Source organism: Chiloscyllium punctatum, chromosome 45 (genome assembly GCF_047496795.1).
Source record: "Chiloscyllium punctatum isolate Juve2018m chromosome 45, sChiPun1.3, whole genome shotgun sequence".
Lineage (NCBI taxonomy): Eukaryota > Metazoa > Chordata > Chondrichthyes > Orectolobiformes > Hemiscylliidae > Chiloscyllium > Chiloscyllium punctatum.
Genome location: NC_092783.1, coordinates 58364438 through 58380157, shown reverse-complemented (window position 1 = coordinate 58380157; position 15720 = coordinate 58364438). Strand labels below are relative to the sequence as shown.

The following is a 15720-nucleotide window of genomic DNA, read 5'->3' as shown; positions in this document are numbered from 1 at the left end:
TCCTCACAATTCTCAGACTGTTATAATTTAGAGTAGAATCTCTGGAACACCACATTAATCTTTTTAGAATCACATGTTAGGTTCCCAGACCCTTCCCTAATCGCTGTAATGGTTTGTGGGGCACTTCTCTTTCTGGCAAGGTATGCTAAGTATTTGCCTGGCTTGTCACCATGCTCATATAACCTTTACTTTGTAAAAGCCAGCTCCTTCTTTGCCGTCTGCGTGAGCACGGAATTTAGTGCAGACCGCAGTGCCGTAATCCTCTGTAGTTTGACCAACGAGGGTCTGTCAAAATAGGCCTTCTCGGCTGCCTTCAACTGTGCTTCAAGGAGATATTGCTGCTCACCCTTCTGCCGCTTCCTACTTATGGAATATGAAATAACTAGCCCTCTGGCATAAGCTTTGGCAGTTTCCTAGAGAACAGATGAGCTATCAACCGAGCCTATGTTGATGTCTAGGAATACCCAAAATTCCCTAGAGAAATATTCCACAAACTTGCTGTCCATGAGAATAAAGGGGTCTATTCACCAGTACCTTGAATCCACTGTAACATCCTTAATTTTAACCATGAGGTACACTGGAGCATGATCAGAGATGGCAATATTACCAATTGTACAGGATGTCACCAGATCTAGGGTTACCGCAGGGGTCAGAAAAAAATCAATCCTCATGTGACATCTGTGCAGATTGGAGAAAAACATGAAATCCCTATCTGTAGGGTGGAGACACCTCCAGACGTCCACCAATCCTAATTCCCCACACAAACCCAATAACTGTTTAACTTGTGCAGAGAGTATCGAGGGACCTTTAGGCAACCTGTCTACTGTGGGCTCCATGAGGCAGTTAAAATCTCCCCCTATCAGTTTAGAAAAAGCATCTACCAAGAGTTTAAGAGGATGAGCTGGGGGACAATAAACATTTAAAATGCCATATTCTTCCCCATTTATCAAGGCTTTAAGAATTACAAACCTCCCGTATGTGTCTTTAACACATTCCAACCATTTAAATGAGAGATTTTTCCTTACCAATATAGCCACTCCCCTACTTCTGGTATTAAATGATGAAAAATAAACTCGGTCAAAGCCATTCTGCTGTAATTTCAGATGCTCCTTGTCATCCAAATGTGTCTCCTGTAACAAAGCAATATCCACCTTCTCCTTTCTAAGACTCAAGAGTACCTTCTTCCTCTTAATTGGTGAGTGACTTCCCTTGATATTCCAGGTACACCATTTAATCAAATCATTAGCCATAATCTTCCGCAATTACATTTAAATTCCAGAGAGGAGGAACCCGAACCACAAATTGCTGAGCCTTAGTGTCGCATGGTCCACCAAATATAAAAACTACATAAACTAAAACCACTACATTTAACAAACATACAAAATTATTAAAAATAAAAAACAACAAAAACCAGAAAACAAACCAACATATAAAGCGCCAATAGCGCTGAGTAGGGGAACTCGCCTCCTGCCCGGAGGGGGCAACTACACATCCCGAACTACCCATAAATAGGCATCTAACCATCTCAACCACTTTCACTTCTCCCAGCTAGAGCCGCATCGCAAGCACAAGCTAAAAAGAATAAAAAGAATAAAAAGAATATCAATATGAATAAAAAAAAATTCTTTCATAAAAAAAGGGGGAATAAATACCCCACCCATCCTTTGGTATGTCCTAACTTAGACATTTAAAATGTACATCTTAACCACCGCCAGACATAGTTTGAACCAAATTATAATCAATAGAGGTTAAAAAAAAGGTGAAAAACAAAGCTCCAACCGGATTTCCTCCATTTCTTTTACAGAATGATAAACGCATACCCAAGCAACAATATTTATACATACTACAATTGTTTAACTTAGGTTAGTTTGTCCACAAAGTCTCTTGCCTTCTCTGATGTGTCAAAGAGATGCATGGATCCATCTAAGGTGATCTGAAGCACTGCTGGATATCTCAGGGAGTACTGAATCCCAAGCTCCTTCAATCTTCTCTTGACACCAGCATACAATTTTCGTTTCTGGATCACTGCCACTGAAAAGTCCTGAAAAAACATGATCTTAGACCCCTCATAAATTAGGGCCTTTGGATCCTTCCCCTGGAGTCTGGAAGCCTCCATGACTCTCTCCTTATCACGGTAATGATGGAACCGCACCAGGAAAGGACGAGGACGTTGACCCAGACCCGATGTCCCCGCTGCGGCCCGGTGAGCCCTCTCTATCTTCAATCCTCTCATACCAGTCTCCAAGTCAAGGAATTTTGGAAGCCAATCTTCAACAAATTCCGCAGGCCGCTCACCTTCCTTACCCTCAGGCAGACCGATGATACGAATGTTTTTTCTCCTGGCCCTGTTTTCAAGATCATCCACTTGGTCACGCAAATTATGAACCTGTGTCTTCAGGGCTTGGATCTCCTCCTTGAATGAACTGGCATCAGCTTCCACCACTGTGACCCTGTGCTCCACCTCATCCGTCCTCTTCTCCAGGTCTCCCAGCTGCTGCTCATGCTTCTGCAGCATGAGAGAGACTGGAACCAGCTTCTCTTCAATCTGTTTCCCCAACATCTCACGAGATTTCGAGAGCTGGTTCACCAGGTCCTGGAGAGTAATCGGCTCTGAGGCTCCTGCAGGCTGAGCTGCAGGCCCGGCCTCAGATGCTCCTCCTCCCTTTTTAGGCATTTCTGGACAGCTGAAAATACAGGTAAGTCAATCTTTAAATGTTTCTTGGGGCTCCACAATCTTTCTAACACCCAAGAAATCCTGATGACCTGGGTTGGGTGGGTTAAAGGAGCGTCCTGCTCCTGTTGCGATGCGAAGTTCTGCAGTGTGATCTTCTCAGATTGCCGCCATCTTAGATCCCCTCATACCCCGTATTTTTAAGCTGTGTCCTCTGGTTCGGCACTCACCCATCAGCGGAAACATGTTTCCTGCCTCCAGAGTGTCCAATCCTTTAATAATCTTATATGTCTCAATCAGATCTTCTCTCAGTCTTCTAAACTCAAGGGTATACAAGTCCAGTCGCTCCAGTCTTTCAGTGAAAGGTAATCCCGCCATTCCAGGAATTGACCTCGTAAACCTACGCTGCACTCCCTCAATAGCCAGAATGTCTTTCCTCAAATTTGGAGACCAGGACAAGAACACCCAGATCTCAGAGGGAAATGGGTTGGGGTGTGTTACTGCTCAGAGGGTCGGTGTGGACTTGTTGGGCCAAAGGGCCTGTTTCCACACTGTAAGTAATCTAAATGTGCTTCCATTGAGTCATGGCTGGCTTCAGACTCTGTGGCCCTGCATTAGGGTAATACAGTCAGAGAGTCATAGAGATGTACAGCATGGAAACAGACCCTTCGATCCAACCTGTCCACGCCGACCAGACGTCCTAACCCAATCTAGTCCCACCTGCCAGCACCCAAAATGCAGCACCTTGCATTTATCTGAATTAAACTCCATCTGCCACTTCTCTGCCCATCGGCCCATTTGGTACTGATCCTGTTGTAATCTGAGGTAACCCTCTTCACTGTCCACTACACCTCCAATTTTGGTGTCATCTAAAAACTTACTAACTGTACCTCTTATGCTTACATCGAAATCATTTATGTAAATGACAAAAAATAGTGGACCCAGCACCGATCCTTGTGGCAACCACTGGTCACAGGCCTCCTATGCAATTAAATAATTCACTGCAATGGTGCGATTGCAAAAATGATTCAATCATTGCAAAGTATTATTTATATACATGAGCACTGTAAATCGTGACACTGAACTAGGTGTGGAAGTCTGTGCACAAAGCATCCTGATCCAATACCTAAATAAAACTCCAAAGATACTGCAATGTTATATTTAGGGATTTGGGGGTGGTGCTAAAATCTGTATCTGTGATACATTCCACAATGAGCTTTCCCTTTGAGCTCCCCTGTAGATGCTGGGGTATATATGGTTGCAAGAGGTACAGTTACCTTCTCGGTAATGCGCTCAATTGCCCATGATTGTCGGCAGTGCCCGCACAATGTGTGTCTGAGGATTGTTCAACGAGAAAGGTTTTGCAACCCAGCTAGTTCTCTACTCACTGACAAACAGACTTATCTCCAAGGAAGGAGTTGCCAGGAGATAGAGAAAATCTTTCTTTTGTACACAGCGATTGAGATTGAGAATGCACTGCCTGGAAGCTGGTTCAATAACAGCTTACAAAAAAACAATTGATTGGTATTCAAAATGGAGAAAGTTACAGGGATGTGGGGAACAAGCAGGGTTTAGTAGAGCCAGCAATAATCTGTTGGGCACAATGATTTCTTCCTGACTTGAGGTTTCTATGCTTTACAGCTAAAACCCTCTCCACACCTCACCTGACAACTACAAGAGCAATCTCTCCTCCTCTCTCACCCAGGGTGATCTCAAAAACATGGACCAGCCATCCAGCTTGGAATCTTGTTGCCTTACAACAGCTGCTTACATTTATATAGCACCTTTAATTGAGCTAAGCACACCTGAGGCATTTTACAGACATGTTGTCAGACAAAATAATTCCATATTTCTAATCACGATCAGATAAAACCCTGGAAAATAGGAGCAGGAATAGACCATTCAGCCCTACAAATGGCTCCGCCATTCAATATGATCATGAATGATCATCAAACTCAGTCCACTGTTCCTTTTTACTCCCTGTAACCTTTGAGCCTTTTAGCACTGAGAGCTGCATCTAACTCTTGAAAACATTCAATGTTTTGGCCTCAACCACTCTTTCTGTGACAGAGAATTCCACTCTGGGACACACACACTAAACAACCCCATCGCCCTGTGGCCGACCACTTCAACTCCCCCTCCCACCCCACCAAGGACATACAAGTCCTGGGAATGCCTCATCTTCCACCTTGGGACCCTCCAACCACATGGAATCAATGTCGATTTCACCAGTTTCCTCATCTCCCCTCCCGCCACCTTATCCCAAATCCAACCCTCCAACTCAGCTCCGCCCTCTTGAACTATCCTACCTGTCCATCTTCCTTCCCACCTATCCGCTCCACCCTCTGCTCCGACCTATCAGCATCACTCTCCACCTCCATAAACTTATCGTCTTCCCAGCTACCTTCCACCCAGCCCCACCCCCCTCCCATTTATCTCTCAGCTCCCTTGGCACACCCCTAACCCACAATTCTGATGAAGGGCTTATGCTCAAAACGTCGACTCTCCTGCTCCTCGGATGCTGCCTGACCGGCTGTGCTTTTCCAGCACCACACTCTGATCTCCAGCATTTGCATTCCTCTCTTTCTCCTACTCTCTGGGTGAAGACATTTCTCCTCATCTCAGTCCTAAATAGCTTCTCTCATATCCTTAATCTGTGACCCCGAATATCAGCAACATCCTTCCTGCATTTACCTTGTCTAGTCATCTTAGAATTTTACGGTGTTCTGTGTAATCTCTCCAGTCCTTCTAATTTTCAGTGAATATAATCCTAGGGGGTCCAGTCTTCTTTCATTTATCAGTCCTGCCATCCCAGAAATCAGTCTGGTGAACCTTTAGTTGCACTACCTCATAGAACATAGAACATTACAGTGCAGTACAGGCCCTTTGGCCCTCGATGTTGCGCCGACCTGAGAATCCAATCTGAAGCCCATCTAACCTAAACTATTCCATGTTCATCCATATGTTTATCCAATGACTATTTAAATGCCCTTAAAGTTGGTGAGTCTACTACTGTTGCAGGCAGTGTGTTCCATGACTCTACTACTCTTTGAGTAAAGAAACTGACATCTGTCCTATATCTATCAGCCCTTAATTTGAAGCTATGTCCCCTTGTGTTAGCCATCACCATCCAAGGAAACAGGCTCACACTGTCCACCCTATCTAACCCTCTGATTTTTTTATATGTCTCAGTTACATTGCCTCTCAACTTTCTTCTCTCTAATAAAAACAGCCACAAGTCCCTCAGCCTTTCCTTGTAAGGCCTTCCTTCCATTCCAGGCAACATTCTAGTAAATCTCCTCTGAACTCTTTCCAATGCTTCCACAACTTCCTACAAAGCAGTGAGCAGAACTGTACGCGATACTCCAAGTGTGACTGCACCAGAGTTTTGTACAGCTGCAGCATGACCTTATGGTTCTGAAACTCAGTCACTCTTCTAATACAAGCTAACATACTGTATGCCTACTTAACAACCCTATCAACCTGGATGACAACTTTCAGGGATCTATGGACACCGAGATCTCCCTGTTCATCTACACTACCAAGAATCTTACCATTAGTTCAGTACTCTGCATTCCTGTTACTCCTTCCCAAGTGAATCACCTCACACTTTTCCACATTAAACTCCATTCACCACCTCTCAGCCCAGCTCTGCAGCTTACCTATGTCCCTCTGCAACTGACAACATTCTTCATCATGATCTACAACTCTACCGACCTTAGTGTCTTCTGCAAGTTTACCAACCCATCCTGCTACACCATCATCCAGGTCATTTATAAAGATGACAAACAGCAATGAACCCAAAACAGATCCTTGCAGTACACCACTAGGAATTAAACTCCAGGATGAACATTTCCCATCAACCACCACCCTCTGTCTTCTTTCAGCTAGCCAATTTCTGATCCAAACTGCTAAATCCACCTCAATCCCATGCCTCCGTATTTCGTGCAATAGCCTAGCATGAGGAACCTTATCAAATGCTTGACTGAAATCCATATACAGCACATCCACCACTTTACCCTCATCCACCTGTTTGGTCACCTTCGTAAAGAACTCAATGAGGTTTGTGAGGCACGACCTACCTGTCACAAAACCATGTTAACTTCGCCTAATGAACTTATTCCTTTCTAGATGATTATAAATCCTATCTCTTATATTCCTGTAGACAATGATGATATAAAAATCAAAGCCAAAGTCTTTGCAATCTCCTCCCTGGTTTTCCAGAGAATCCGAGGATAAATCCCATCCAGCCCTATTTTCAAACTTTCCAGAATTGCTAACGTCTCCTCCTTGTAAACCTCAATCCCGTCTAGTCCAGTAGCCTGTATCTCAGTATTCTCCCCTCCACAGACAGAACATCCTTCCTTCGATAAGGAGACCAAAACTGCCCACAGTACTCCAGGTATCATCTCACCAAGGGCCCAGAACAATAGCAGCAGACATCCTTACACATGTACTCAAACCGTCTCACCATGAAGGCCCTAACATACCATTTGCCATCTTCATAGCCTATTGCAGCATGCTTACTTTCAGTGACATTGTTAAAACTTGCCCCATTTAGTCAACAGAGAGCAGGAATAGATTGCACAAACAACTCTGTACAACAAATCTATATTAATTCCTTAGCTAAATTTTAATGTTGGAAGTTGGGAGACGTGGTAGCATGGAATTGGGTTTCCCCGCAAGCTGTGGAAGTTTAACCCCATAGTATTGGTCCTTCTCTGCTTCTACACTTGGTTACCAGTTGGGTTGGAGGCATCTGAAGGAAGCTGGCGGACCAGGCCATTCTGATTCTAAGGGCCCTCTGGGATTGGGAATTTGTGTGATAAGTGTGGGACCCTGGGGAGGGGTAAGGGGCAGGAGCCATCTGATCCTTCTGGCCCACAAGAAGTGCTGGATTGAATTTCAACATTTTTTATTCACTCATAGGATGAAGGCATCACTGACTAGGCCAGTATTTATTGCTTGTCTCTAATTGCCTTTGAGAAGGTAGTGTTGAGCTGCCTTCTTGATCACTGTAGTCCAGTGCTGTAGGGAGCGAATTCAAGGAATTTGACCCAGCAACACTAAAGGAACAGTGATATATTTCCAAGTCAGGATGGTGAGTGAGGGACATCAATGGTGGTGTTCCCTTGTATCAGCTGCTCTTGTCCTTCTAGACAGAAAGGGTGGTGAGTTTGGAAAATATTCTCTAAAGATGTTTGGTGAATTTCTGCAGTGCCTCTTGTAGATCATACACACTGTTGATGATCGCTGTGTGTCGGTAGTGGAGGAAGTGGACGTTTGTGGATATAGTGTCAAGCAAGCAGGCTGCTTTGTCCTGGATGATGTCAAGCTTCTTGAGGGTTTTTGGAGCTGCACCCATCCAAACATGTGAGGAATATTCCATCACACTCCTGAATTGTCTCTTGTAGATGATGGACAGGCTTTGGGGAGTCAGGAGATGAGTTACATGCTGCAGTATTCCCAGTCTCTGACACAAAGCCACTGTGTTTATGTGGTGAGTCCAATTCCGTTTCTGGTCAATGGTAACCTTAAGGATGTTGACAGTGGGGGATTCAGTGATAGTAATACCATTGAATGTCAAGGGGCAGTGGCTAGAGTGTTTCTTGGTGCTGGTCATTATCTGGCATTTGTGTGCACGAATGTTAATTGCCTCTCGTCGGCCCAAGCCTGGATATTGTTCAGGTCTTATTGCATTTGAGCACGGACTGGTTCAGTATCTGAGGAGTTGCAAATGGTGAGACACCCTCAGGATGTTGATAGTGGGGGATTCAGTGATGGTAACACCATTGACTGTTAAGGAGAGGTGGTTAGAACATCTCTTATTGGAGATGGTCATTGCCTGGCATTTGTGTGGTGAGAATGGTAGTTGCCACTTTCAGCTCAAGCCTGGGTATGCTTTCCAATGATTCCCTCACCTCACTACAGCTGCTGTGTTTTCCCAAGGCCTGGGAACCCTAGGTAGCTGCATTTAAGGCAAATTACATCTATGTTTTCCATCCACATGAAGACATTTCAAGCAGTAACTCTCCAAGGGGTTCAGCTGCCCAGTTCTTGTCCCATCTGAGTAAAACTCAGATGTTTGCAAGTTGGATTCAGCCTCCAGATGGGATCACAAATTGAACCTATTTAAGCTCTCTCGTCCGTAACCAATCCCACCCACTCACTCATTGTTAAAACATCCCCCCCTCATTTAGTCAACTGAGACCAGGAATAGATTCTGCAAACAACATATGGGAATACATGTATCAAATGAGCCAGTTTTAACCAATCGTAATTTTTCAATCGGTTGCTAAGCAGTATGAGTGTTGCCATTGGTTACGTAAACGCATAGTTTGGAAAAGAATTATTGTTTCTGCTAGCCATGGCCTGCTTTTACAGTTCCGAGGAATTTCTCTGTCAGAGAGTAACAGGGCAAACATTTAAATATGATGCAACGGGAGAGAGAAGCTCTTTGTAATATGAAATGAAACAAAACTTCATTTATATGGGCTTCAAATCATATTGTACAGATACATTTTGTTGCTGTGTGCTATTACTGGGCTTTGTCTATGTTGTGGGGCTTTAATGTTTAAGTAACTGACACATAGAGGCTGAGAGATTCAGATTTAGGTTTAAATTTATTTAATATTGTCACTTGTACCTAGGTACAGTGTAAAGTGTATAATGCAACTCCCTTCCAACCTTCATAAAGTGTTCATTCAAAAGTAACACAGTCCATTCAGCCCTCAGATTTGTCCAGCCCATTCAATTAGCCAATGGCTGTTTGATACTTCAGCCCCATTTACCTGGCTTGGCTTCATTGCACTTAATACACATTAATTTATTGAAAATCCATTGCACTGAAAGTACCCACTCCAGGATTATAGAGTAATAGAGTCATAGAGATGTACAGCATGGAAACAGACCCTTCGGTCCAACTTGCTCATGCCAACCAGATATCCCAACCCAATATTCCCATCTTCCAGCACCTGACCCATATCCCTCCAAGCCCTTCCTATTCATATACCCATCCAGGTGCCTTTTAAATGTTGCAATTGTACCAGCCTCCACCACTTCCTCTGGCAGCTCATTCCATACATGTACCACCCTCTGTCTGAAAACGTTGCCCCTTACCTGTCTTTTATATATTTCCCTCTCACCCTAAACCGACGTCCTCCAGTTCTGGACTCCCCCACCCCAGTGAAGAGACTTTGTCTATTTATCCTATCCATGCCCCTCATGATTTTATAAACCTCTATAAGCCTTCAACGCTCCAGAGAAACAGCCCCAGTCTGTTCAGCCTATCCCTATAGCTCCAGTCCTCCAATCCTGGCAACATACTTGTAAATCTTTTCTGAACCCTTTCATATTTCACAACATCTTTCTGATTGGAAGGAGATGGAGGGAAGTTGAGATAAGAGGATGAAGAAACTAATTGCACTTACATAGGACCTTTCCCCACCTTAGGCTCTCTCTTTACAATCAATGGAGCACTTCTGAAGTGTCATCACTGTTGTAATGGAGGAAATGCAGCAACTGATTTGCACACAGCAAGCTCCCAAAATCAGCAATGGGATAAAGACTGGTACCTGTTCACGCATAAATGTGGCTGGGTCAATCGGGGAAGTTCTTCAAATAGTGTCATGGGATTTTTTACAGATGAGGTTTTGGTTTAATGCCTCATACCACAATCCCTACAGTGTAGAAAGAGGCCATTCAGCCCATCTAGTCCACACCAACCCTCTGAAGAGCATTCACCCACCCACAATCTGGTTCCCACTCTATTGCTCCACATTTCCTATGGCCAACCCACCTAACCTGCACATCTTTAAACTGTGGGAGGAAATCCACGCAGACACAGAAAGTCACCTGAGGGTAGAATCAAATCCAGGTCCCTGGCGCTGTGAGGCAGCAGTGCTAACCACTGAACCACCATGCCACCTGGAAATCTTTGGAGAAAGTGAGGACTGCAGATGCTGGAGATCAGAGTCAAGAGTGTGGTGCTGGAAAAGCACAGCAGGTCAGGCAGCATCTGAGGAGCAGAAGGATCGACATTTCAGGCATAGGCCCTTCATCAGGAATGAGGTTTGTGGGTTGGGGCTGAGAAACAATTGGGAGGGGGGTGGGGTTGGAGGGAAGGTAGTTGGGAAAGCGATTGGTGGATGAAGGTGAAGGAGAAGGTGATAGGGAAATGAGGATAAATGTAGATTTCAACAGCTTCCTCATTTCCCCTCCTCCCACATTATCCCAATCCCAAGCTTCCAACTCGGCACTGCCCCCTGGACCCGTCAATCACTGCCCCCTCTGACCTATCACCTTCTCCCTCACCTTCATCCACCTATCGCTTTCCCGGCTACCTTCCCCCCAACCACACCCCCTCCCCGACCCACAAGCCTTAGACCTAGAAATGTTATAGGAGAAAGTGAGGACTGCAGATGCTGGAGATCAGAGCTGAAAATGTGTTGCTGGAAAAGCACAGCAGGTCAGGCAGCATCCAAGGAGCAGGAGAATCGAAGTTTCGGGCATGAGCCCTTCTTCAGGATTCCTGAAGAAGGGCTCATGCCCGAAACATCGATTCTCCTTCTCCTTGGATGCTACCTGACCTGCTGCGCTTTTCCAGCAACACATTTTCAGAACTGGAAATGTTAGCCAACATATGCTTCTCAAACATCTGGAATGATACTTGAACCTAACCACTTCTCATTCAAAGGGGAAGAGTACTGTTCCATTGAGCCAAACAGCCAGGAATCATATTTATTTCTCTTTTGGGAAATAAGGAAGTATTGTGGTAATACATTCCCTCACTTGGGGAAATAGATCAGCCACAGTCCCTGCTCCAGGTCACTGAATGAACACTTCTGTTTCAAGGGGAAAAGGCTCTACTGTGATGCCACACACTGTCGAATAGCTGCTGTCACAAACCATGCTGGATTCACATGCAAGACAATTGGCTAAAGAACTGAAATGAGTCTGTTAGTTGTGGTACTGTGTTCCAGTAGAGGACAGGATCTCCGGAAAAGTTGAGGAGGAAAACAGAATTTAGTCTCACTCAAATATACAAAGTTTTTACAGCACTGAATCAGGCCATTCAGCCCAATTAGTTTGTGCTGGTGTTTGTGTTCCATGTGAGTATCCTATGTCTCACCCCATCAGACTATCCTTCCAATCCTTTCTCCCTCGTGTGTTTATCCATCTGCTCCTTAAGCACATCCTTACTGTCTGTATCTCTCACTCCTTTCGGTAGTGAGTTCTAACAGTTCTCAAAGAGGTTTCTCCTAAATTAACTGTTTACTGATTATTTTAGTCTTACAACCTTTAGTTTTGGACTTTCCCATGTGAAAACATCTTTGGCACATCTCTGCTAGCCCACCGTTTCATAATCTTAAAGATGCCTTTCAGGTCACCCCTCAGTTTTTTCATATTCAGTCATCCCTCCTGATTTTAACCTCTCAGTTGCAACCAGGGGATCTTAATCATATATCTCCAGGTTTCCTCAGGAGGGTCTTGTCGCACAGTGGTAATGCCCCTCCTTGTGAGCCAGGTGACACCAGGTTCAAGTCCTACCTACTCCAGACATGTGAAATAGCATCTCCAAAGTGGTTGATTAGAAAATATACATGTTTCCTTCAGCTGGTACACCTCTTCACCCACTCAAACCCTGAGCCACACTCCCATTCAAGATGGTGCCCTAGAAGCATCCAGGTGTGCCTTCTTGAGTGTCTGAATTTTATACCTCCTGTCATTAGGACCCATCCCATCACCTTTCTAAAGCGACAGGTCTCAGGATGGATGGTCAGTGGACCATGATGTGAATTCACCTTGCATGTTGCGGCAGCATGGTGGCTCAGTGGTTAGCACGGCTGCCTCACAGCGCCAGGAACCCAGGTTCGATTCCTGACTCGGGTAACTGTCTGTGTGGAGTTTGTGTTACATTTTCTCTGGGTGCTCTGGATTCCTTCCACAATCCAACGATGTGCAGGTTAGGTGAATTGATTGTGCTAAATTGCCCATTTTGATAGGTACATTAGTTCGGGGTAAATATAGGGGGTAGGGGAATAGGTCTGGTTGGGTTACTCTTCGAAGGGTCAGTTGGGCCGAAGGGCCTGTTTTCTTACTGTAGGGAATCTAATCTAATTGTGCCAAAACTATGTATATGAAAACAGAAGAAACGCCAAACCAGACCAAAACATTAACTATTTCTCTCCACAGTTGCTACGAGCCCTGCGGAGTTTCTCCAGCAATTCCTGGGTTTGTTACAGAGTGATAAGCACTGAAATTGATCACTCAGTTTCTGAAGCCCATTCTGTCATTCAATTAGATTGCGGCTGATCTGGATCTTAAACTCCATCCACCTGACTTAGAGCCCATGCCTAGGAAAAATATACCCATTAACTTTAGCTTTGAAGTCATGTTTGATCCTTCAGCCTCCAGAGCATTTTCTTTTTGGAAGAGAGTTTCAGATTTCCCCTGCAAAGGTAAAGTCAACAAGACTCTTGCACCTTTGCTGCAGAAATCCTACAGCTGCCAGTCCTCAGCGTTCTGTGAGATACCACATCCCCGAGATTTCATGGCCATTGTTTACAGTCCCTTATTCAGCAGTAAAACCACACAACCTCTCCCTTCATTGCGCTGCTATGTGTATTAGTCCCAGAGGGAGGGCTGAGGAGAGTATTTGCAATATACTTAAATCTTACTGACTAATCTCCTTGTATAAGACACAGGAAAGCATATTCCCTGCACCATAGCAGCAACTGCTGTGGCACAAGTGTTTGAGGAATACTAAACATTTTAAGCAGTCATGTTGCAGGTTTTCTTAATTACAGTGATTTCTATAAATCATCAGATACTTACAGCAGTGTCACAGGATCAAGAAAGTGTTGCAAAATTACTTCTAGAATATTCCAAGCAGAAATACTTCTTGAAAAATAAACAGCCACTTACAGACTTTAACGAGTAGAGACTAGGTTTCAGCTAGTTGTGGTTCAGTAATACTGGATCTTACTGCCTGGAAGCTTCCCTGAGAGAGCATCATAGGAACACATACTTCATGGTCTGATTACAGCACAGATCAGATCAACACTGAGAACTGATGTTAGTCCTGACTCCGCCTCTCCTCAGTCTCTCCACATTCCCCAGGCTGTTTAATCCTGCCTCCTCTCACAGTGCTGCTGCCTCGTTCCACGCTGATCCTGTGCAATGTTCCTTTTGGGTCTATTTTTAATTCATCTCCCCCCCCCCCCCCCCCCAACCACCCGCCACATTGATACTTTCTCAAAATGTCCGCAGTGCTCCCGGTTGCTTGTGCCTCAGGCTGCTTGATGTCTCTAAGTCAGGCAGAAGCAGCCTCTTTTAATGATCAACACAGACTGAAGGGGGGGTCAGAACATGAGCAGCACATCAGACAGAGGGGACAGTGTCCCCAGCCCCCTCCCGTGTGCTGGCAAAAATGTAGACAGGGTTGTTTGACTCTCAAGACAAGACTCTGTTGTCCTAGCTCATTTTAGCCATGTCCGTGTCTCAGGGACATATTTTCATGAATAACTTTAAAGTTCATCCAAATCTCTGCCATGTTCTAATTCGCAAGAGCTCCCATTCACCCATCACTTGTACCCACTCACCATTCCCCCCCCCCCCCCCCCCCCCCCCCCCCCCGCTAGGCCTAATTCATCTCCTAGTCCCAAGTAGTGCCTCAATATTACAATTCACATCCTTATTTTTGAATCCCTCCATGGCTTTTTCCTCCACTCTGCTCCAGTCCTACACCTCCCAAGATCTCTGCACCCCTCTCATTCTGACCTCTTGTGCATCACCAGTTTTCACTATTGTGCTCCCTCCCTGGGTGGCGCAGTGGTTAGCACTGCTGTCTCACAGTGCCAGGGACCCAGGTTTGATTCCACCCTCAGGCAGCTGCCTGCGTACCGTATGCAATTTCTCCCCATGTTTGCACGGGGTTCCTCCAGCAGTCCAAAGATGTGTAGGTTTAGTAGATTGGCCATGCTAAATTGTGCAGGCCAGGTGGATTAGCCATTGGAAATGCAGGGTTACAGGGATGGTGTGGGTATGGAGGGTCAGTGTGGACTTGATGGGCCGAATGGGTCTATTCTCACACTATAGGGATTCTTTGATTCCTTCCTGGATCCTGAGCTCTTGAATTCCCTCCCTAAACCTTTCTGCTTTTCTCAAACTTTCTGTGAACACACCGTCCAACCAGATTTTAGTCACCTCTCCTAATACTTTCTCATCCAGTTCAGTGTCAATTGTTTCTGTTCAGCGATGTGTCCTGGGTGATTTATCATGTTAAAGGCACTGTATTAGCAAGTGCTAGTTATTAGTGTATAACCAATGTTTGCTCTGATCTGACTGCCTAAATAGCAATTAATTAACCAATTTGAACTTGTTACAAAAAAATCAAAGAACTAGAAATCAGAAACAAAATCAGAAGTTGCTGATCACCGGCATCACCCTCTTCCATTGGGCAGAAAATATAAAAGTTTGAATACACATCTGAACAGGGTGGCACTGGTTAGCACTGCTGCCTCGCAGCGCCAGGGACCCAAGTTCAATTCCAGACTCAGGCAACTGTCTGTGTGGAGTTTGCACATTCTCCCCGTGTCTGCGTGGGTTTCCTCCGGGTGCTCTGGTTTCCTCCCACAGTCCAAAGATGTGGAGGTCCGGTGAATTGTCATGCTAATAGTACTCAGGGATATGTAGACTAAGTGCATTAGTCCGGGAAAATGTATAGTAGTAGGGTAGGGGAATGAGTCTATGTGGGATTCTCTTCGGAACGTAGATGTGGACTTGTTGGGCCAAATGGCCTGTTTCCATACTGTAGAGATTCTATTTAAAAAGCTTTAAGAACAGCTTCTTACCCGCTATTATCAGACTTTTTAATGGCCCTCTCAAATGCTAATATTGACCTCTCTCACTGCACCTTCTCTGTGTATTCTACACTCTGTTCTGCTACTCTGATGTAGTTTTTATGGTATGATCTGCCTGTATAACACTCAAAACAACTTTTCACTGTATCTCTGTACATGTGACAACAATAAATAAATCAATCATTC

General features: G+C 44.8%; 1 protein-coding gene across 3 annotated transcripts in view; it reads right to left on the bottom strand.

Annotated features, from left to right (window-relative positions):
• The window catches only part of LOC140467472 (cyclin-dependent kinase 18-like), a 129735-nt gene extending 115942 nt beyond the window's left edge, over window positions 1-13793 (bottom strand). Inside the window, exon 1 of one of the 3 annotated variants that reach the window (XM_072563876.1) lies at window positions 13598-13793. The gene's annotated coding sequence lies outside the window, so the exon portion shown is untranslated. Of the gene's footprint in view, window positions 1-13507 lie in introns of all 3 variants that reach the window. The other 2 variants (XM_072563875.1, XM_072563874.1) reach the window with 2 other exon arrangements.
• Between the last annotated feature and the right edge of the window lie 1927 nt (window positions 13794-15720).